The following is a 7,527-nucleotide window of genomic DNA, read 5'->3' as shown; positions in this document are numbered from 1 at the left end:
TTGGTCTGCCATATTTTTCAAGCTAATTAACTCTACAAAGCTAATTGGCCAAACAATTAAAGATGATTTTGGAAATGTGCAACAATGATCTAGCTACTAGCCACATTGTGAGGGGGTCGAAAAAGCACGAGGCTAATGCGTGACCTCGTCCCTCGTGGGTGTGACGCTTCTTTTTGTCAAATCAAGTGTAATTGGATTTCCTGTGAGTGTACACCCAATTGACTAGTAATATAGGAGTCGCCATTCATTTTTTAACGACAATGAGAAAAACTGACAAAACCCGGTTATCGTGACATAAAGGGAGTGCAATTATGTTTGACCACGACGGCCGTAGGTTCCCTTGTGATCCCTGGTGGTGGGGATCACTCAACGTACACCCGCATGGTAGAGATTGAGGGTTCGGGAGACTTTAACTACCGAGAGGAGTACTCGCTCTTCAATAACTCCAGAGGCAGGATATCCTTACTAGCTCAGCATAAATAATTGAAGGGACATGCGTTAACTATTAAACTAATCTGAGTTGATTTTAACAATATGCAACATATAGTACTAGATCGAGCACGATTATCTGATTTAGATTGTTTTAAGGGACCTAGCATGATAATCCAATTTCCCAAAAATATCATATTTATTAAGCGTGATCGAACAATCAGATTTAGTTAGTTTAACAGTTCATAAAAGGGCGAGGAAAGCAATTAAACCATGGAAAAGGGACACATTACGACGCACCCTTGAGAGGTGTGTCACGGTTCTCAGAAAACTAACCACTTTGACTTTGCTATTTCTCCTTTTATTTAACGAATCTCAAATTATGGGACAGGATACGTTCTGTTCGATTTATGGATCGATTGCGACAAAACGCGTGATCGGTTTTGCAGCGTGAGGCTTAGGCTTAGGGGTTCAGAGTCAATACTCAGAAATATAATTGTGTGTTGTTCCTTTTTTCACGTCGAACTTAAGGCCCTATTTATAGAAAAGAGTTCGTGGAAAGATATAATTGTAGAACTCTAATCCACGAGGAATTAGGAAAAAACACGTACCAGGTATTTTCAGCGCCCAGAGCCAGGCGTTGAAAATAGGATCTGGGCTGTTCTTCTTAGTCAGATTCGGATTCCTAGAATCCGGAGTATTTGAGATTTAATTGAGTCTTTTAGTGCGTATTAACCTTGTGACGGGATGCGTCTGGGCCCGTTACGAACTCTAGGCTCGTTAGGATTTTAATTAATACGTGACTCTTATTTTCGAATCATATTAGGAATAGGATTCTCTCGCAATTTCTATCTCATTTAGGATTTATGTTGGGGTGCAACACCTAATTCTGACAGGTTTCTATCTTTTATGACTTGCCACTTTTAACAACTACCCATTACGGCGGTTACTATTTTTAGCAGGTTTTCATAAATAGCAGGTTTCTATAAATAGCAGGTTTCGGGTGAAATGAAAAGGGGAATTGAGATTCGTTATTTTATAGGAGATGCGTTGTCAAGTGGAGATTTACGCTTTCATCATCGAACCTTCCCTTTCGGGAATGGGGACAAAAGTAGGTGTCTATAGTTAGCCCCCACTTTGACTGAGTCTTGGAGTAAGACGATGGTCAAAGTATTAGACGGAGTGCGTCGCACAAGCCATGGTGACCTGTTTTGGCGAGGGTCTCACGAGCCCCCGAGTGATAACATTTGACTTAAGGGTCATCACTTGAAGCGTCGACATATCCCTCACGTGTCATTGGGATTTGTCAATGGATAGTATAGAAACTTCCTCACTTTGTCATTGGAAGGATCTAAAGGTGCGCAGAAACTCCCTCACTTTGTCATTGGGAGTAGCTACAGATGTTTTTCGAAATCAAAGCTATAAAGTGTAATTGGGACTGGCCAAGCCCAATCACGAGGTAAAAAATGTTTTTAAAGATTCTCATTTTCAGGGTTAGCTAAACGAGAAAACCCCCTTGTTTTTATGGGACGTAAAACGAAGGAAAATCCAGCACATCGTTCTTTTTTGGAAAAAACGGAAAACCAATCTTTGGAAAAAGGGAAAGCTACTCACATCGTTCTTTTTTGGAAAAACGGAAAACCAGAAAAAGTTATCGCTGCAGCGACTAAGGACCATAATAAAGTTTGGAAAGATAGGTGAATTTTCGTGTCAAGTTTCGGGACGAAACTTCTTTTAAGAGGGGTAGATTGTAATCCCCCGTAATTCTATACATTATTTATATATTTTTTTACGCATATTTAATATATTTAAATACAATTTGCGGATTTTAGAAATGAATATCTAATTAAAATATAATTATTTTATTACATTTTGAATATTTTAATGATTTATGAAATCAAAATTTAATTTTGAATTTTACGCTAAAACGGAATTCGGATTTTGAAATCACGTTCGATTGAAATTGGAAAACAATCCCAACCATTTTGGATTCATCAACCTAAATCCTACTCCTAGCCCAATTGGGCAAAGCCCAAACCAATAAACCCAACACAATACTCCCTTCCCCTTTTTCCTAATTCACGTGAAACTAGAAGAAAAAAAAAAAAAAAAAAAAGAGAACCCTTTCCCCTATTCACGTAACTGCTCCTCCTCAACAATCCCCTCCTTGCTGCCGCCGCTCACACCGCCGGACCCTCCTGCACGTCACCGGAATCTTGTCGACGCCGGTAACTCCCATCCTCTTCTCCGTCGTTCCTTTTTCTTCCTCTGTTTTCGTTCTTTCTCTTCCCCTCTATTTTTCGTGCTTCCCTTAACCCTTCGCGTGTTGCAGCAACCTGATTCGCGCAGCCACCGCCAAGTCGCGCCACCGTGTGCCGCCGTGCCCAGCCCCTGCCGCGAGCCACCTCCGTCCGCCGGCTCTCTCTCTCCTCCTTCTTGAATTGGTTACTTTCTTAAACCCTAAGTAACTAATTATTTTAAATTAAAGTTTGTTAATTTAGATTATGTTCTTGATATTAAATTTATGATTTTTATGGTTTGAACATGATTTTCAGATTTGGGTTGAGATTAAAAACGAATTAATTTTCAGTTTTGATTAATTAAAATTAAGTTAGGGCTTAATCATGATTTATTAATTTGAATTATGTTTTCTTGAATTAAAGTTATGGGTTTTGTGATTTAAATTATAAATTTAAGATTATATGAATTTTATAATAAAGTTATTAATTTTCAGATTATCTAATTACATTGAAATATTGGTTTTGATTGTTTAAAGTATGAAATTCAAGGTTTTTATGATTATTAATCATGATAGGTTGAGTATGAATTATTGAATTGGTTGTTTTGAGATACTAGGAAAGATTTACCTTGGTAAAGCTTTTAAATGAATTTATATTGCTGAAAATTTTAAATACGATGTTTGCAAAAAGTTTTCAACGAATTTCAATCACTAGTTCAATAATTATGATGCTAGGAAAGCAAATGTTTAAGTTTGATATTGGGGAAAGTTCTAAATATGTTTAGGATGCATTTAGAATGCTTTATTATGGTTGCCAATGATTAGAAATTGAGATTACTTGTTGGTTGTTTAGGCGGAGAATTCTCTTTAGGCGACTTTTGAAAGTGTTAAAGTGGCCTATCAGTTTGTTTACACAAGGTACGTACATACCTGTGTGCTTGGAATGTGTGCTAATTGTTGAAACCATGTTGAATTGTTGATGAACTTGGTTATGTTGATATCGTTGATGAATTTAGTCAGGTTGAATATTGCATGTTTAATACTGTTGGTTAGACATATTGAACCTATATTGCATTTTGAGGATTATAACATGTTAGTATGGATGATTGATACAAACATGTTTGATTGGGAACACTAGATTACTTTGTATATAATTCAGATCAGTGGATTGTTGTTCCCTTTTAGTTTTTCACTACTTTATGAGGGCCGAGGACCTCATTTGGTAAGTTGAAACCTTATACCCATATACAGGGTTGATCAGTATTAAAGGAAAGATTGGAGTTAATTGGAATGAGTCTTGTTTGATGCCTTTGTGATCACTTACTTAATTCCAAGATAAAAACAGTTGTAAATGTGGATTGTATGCCTTATGTGATTGTTGAGTCATAACAGGGTGTCAATTTGTAAATCATGTAAAGTGAAACTGAGTAGCAATAGCTTTAGACTGTGCACGTCTAAAGTGACGGACAAACATGAGTTGGGGTTCATGGTGGTAGCCCATGGCCTTTAATTCGGACCGGATTGATCACCGTGTCCTATTTTTATTCAAACGTTCCTCGATATCGCAGGTCACTGAGGTTACGGAGTCGCGCCCGTACCTCGTCTTCCTTAGTGAAGCCTCTAGCTAGAAAACTCGGTCCATTGTCTATTTCAACTAAAATAATATTATTGTTATAAGTCTAGCCTAGTCTAGTCAAGTATGGTCGTCAAATTATCATGTTTGTCTGCCCTTATTTATGTTCATTAGTATCATGTTAGGATGGTTCGTTTGATAGTATCATGTTAGGATTATTATTGCTTTTAGTATGTAGTACTCAGCTTTGCTGATTACGTGCTTTGTTTGTGTGTGTTGATCATGGCTATGCCTTATTGATCCTGTGATGACCCATCTTTGGTGAGCAGTCTCTAAGGATCAATAAGCGTTGTCCATCTACAAGTTTGAAGATGATGCATCATTGGGATCGGGATTAGAGAGCTTGTAGTTATATTTATTTTATTAAGTGATTTGGGTTGTTAACTTGGATTTGAAAGTTGTCGTACTATTCGTATTTCCTTATTTCCGTTAATTGGTTTTGGACTTAATATGTAATCGATTATTTATGAACCTAAAAGTTAGTTTTATGTTTTCCGCTGCAAAATTCTGAATAAGCCGTTACGTTTTCACACGGGCGATAATACTTTGACAATTCTCTATAATTATATTTATAAAAGGGTTGTTTTAGAAAAAGGGAATTGTCGGGGAGTTATAAAGTGGTATCTAGAAGCTAAGGTTTTACTTTAATAAATTTTTAGGCGCCTAACTATCTAGTTATTTAAAATAAATTTCTTAAAAATCGAGCTTCTACGTATTATAGTATTCAAAAATTGGTACTTTTTTTTTGGGGGGCCGATTTCCTTTTATCTTGTTTGAAAGTATATAATATTTCTTATTTATGTTCGGAATCAAATTATTTATTCGAATTAAAGTGACTTTCGAAATTTTTATTCTTTTCTTATTATTTATTATTCAAAAAAAAAAAAAAATGAGTACAATTTTTTTTTTAGAAGTTCAAATTTTTTTTTAAGTTGTTTCAAGAGTTAGAATTCGTTATTTTAAAAAAATATAAATCTTTTTCGAATTAATAACTTTATTTTCGAATTTATTCGCTACGCATTTCCTTAATTTATTTTACTTTATTTATTTCATATTTATATTTATGTTATTATTTTATGTTATAATTTTCTTATATTATCGTTCTTTTACTTTGTCATTTAAATTATTTCAATGCTTTAGTTTATGAGAGATGGGTAGTATAAGAAGGGCATATAAGATAGAATTATATGTGCATTAGTAGATAGTCAATGCCAGCATAAGAAATTGATTGTTATGTACGTGCGTGTGCTAATTGTTTAATGTTACATTTAAATGTGCATAAAGAATTGTTTGCTTCCACCAAACTTATTGCATTATTGAACTTTGTTTATGATTTGGTTTTGAAAATCGTTAGTGAGACATGGAATTGTTCATTTCAGGAATAAAATGTTTCTTTCCAAGTATACCAACATAGGATCCTTCGAGAAACTTGATATAGAGACCCCTGACATTTACGTGAAGAAAATTGTGTTTGGATGTGAATATCATGCTAAAGTTCAAGGGCAACCTATCTTAATGAGAAAGGATACCATAGCAGCCACTATCATTAATTGCTTACCTAACAAATTTCCATACCTAGAACTCAAGGAAAAGTTTAAAGACATGCATTCTGAAAATGGAACTCCAAACTTGGCTAAGTATGGGACTTGGGATGGTAGATGGAAATATGACTCAGAAATTCTGACCACCATTATTGAGGCGGCAGAAAGTGTTAGGTTATGATACATATGACAATTCATAAATCATGCGGAAAAACCATAAACCCAGGAAAACATATTATTTACACATAATCATTTAGCATAGATTAGATGCATACTCTTTGTTGCGTGCCTTCCCTAGCTGCGCCCGAACCGAACAAGAACAAGTCTTTAGGACTCCAAGTGTCGTCCCTCCGTAGATAGTCCACAGCACGTCCGGATCCGCCTTAAGATTGACCAACTAGAATCGCCCTTAAGGTACTATTATTTTCGGCACTTTATAGGCAAATGTGTGACTGAATTTTTCTCTCAAAAACTCACTTTGAATACTTTGAAACTTGTGTTATAAATTGTGAGCCCTAGCCTCATATTTATAGCGGTATGGAAAGGGAATCGAAATCCTATTCAGATACAAATTAATCAAACCTAGAATCCTACAAGAACTCTAATTTAATTAATTTATCAAATAGAATTAGGAATTTAATCATTAACCGAACTCTGCATGTTTTAGGAAACGTGCACGAACACAAACACTTGCACACACACGCACGGCAGCCAGATGGGCCCCATGCGTGCGCGCGAGCAGCAGCCCACTCAGCGCCCGCGCGCGCTGCGCGCTGCGCGTGCTGTGCGCGCTGTGCGCGCTGCGCGCTGCGCGTGCTGTGCGCGCTGTGCGCGCTGCGCGCTGCGCGTGCTGTGCGCGCTGTGCGCGCTGCGCGCTGCGCGCAGCCTGCTGGGCCTGGCCTTGCGCTGGGCCTGGTGTTGCTGTTTGTGCGGCGCGCTTGGCTTGCTGGGCGATGGCCTGGCTTCGTGCTGGGCCTCGTCCGGCAGGCCTCGTCCGATGCTTATTCGTACGATGCGCTTCCGATTAAATTTTCCGATTCCGGAATTCATTTCCGATACGAACAATATTTAATATTTCCGATTCCGGAATTAATTTCCGTTTCGAACAAATATTTAATATTTCCGTTTCCGGAATTATTTTCCGATTCCGGTAATATTTCCGATTCTGACAATATTTCCATTTCCGGCAATATTTCCGATTCTGGCAATATTTCCATTTCCGATAATATTTTCCGACTCGTACCATGTTTCCGTTTCCGGCAACATCTACGACTTGGATAATATTTATATTTCCGATACGATCCATATTTCCGTTTCCGGCAATATCATCGCTTCCGGAGTATTCATTCCTTGCCTGTGACGATCTTAGCTCCCACTGAAACCAAGATCCGTCGGTTCCGAATATTCATAGATGGAGTATTTAATGCTATTAAATACTTGATCCGTTTACGTACTATTTGTGTGACCCTACGGGTTCAGTCAAGAGTAAGCTGTGGATTAATATCATTAATTCCACTTGAACTAAAGCGGCCTCTAGCTAGGCATTCAGCTCACTTGATCTCACTGAATTATTAACTTGTTAATTAATACTGAACCGCATTTATTAGACTTAACATAGAATGCATACTTGGACCAAGGGCATTATTTCCTTCAGTCTCCCACTTGTCCTTAGGGACAAGTGTGCA

The 7,527-nt window shown here is 37.4% G+C and overlaps 1 long non-coding RNA gene across 1 annotated transcript; it reads left to right on the top strand.

The window, feature by feature from the left end:
• Positions 1-2,324: 2,324 nt before the first annotated feature.
• On the top strand, positions 2,325-3,579 carry LOC130468948 (uncharacterized). Its single transcript, XR_008929322.1, has 3 exons — positions 2,325-2,657; positions 2,762-2,873; positions 3,522-3,579. It is a non-coding gene; the product is annotated as an uncharacterized lncRNA (long non-coding RNA).
• Positions 3,580-7,527: the final 3,948 nt, after the last annotated feature.

The sequence above is a fragment of the Spinacia oleracea genome, chromosome 3 (assembly GCF_020520425.1).
Source record: "Spinacia oleracea cultivar Varoflay chromosome 3, BTI_SOV_V1, whole genome shotgun sequence".
In the NCBI taxonomy this organism is placed as follows: Eukaryota; Viridiplantae; Streptophyta; class Magnoliopsida; order Caryophyllales; family Amaranthaceae; genus Spinacia; species Spinacia oleracea.
Note: the sequence above shows the minus strand (reverse complement) of the source record. Positions and strands in the feature narration are given on the sequence as shown.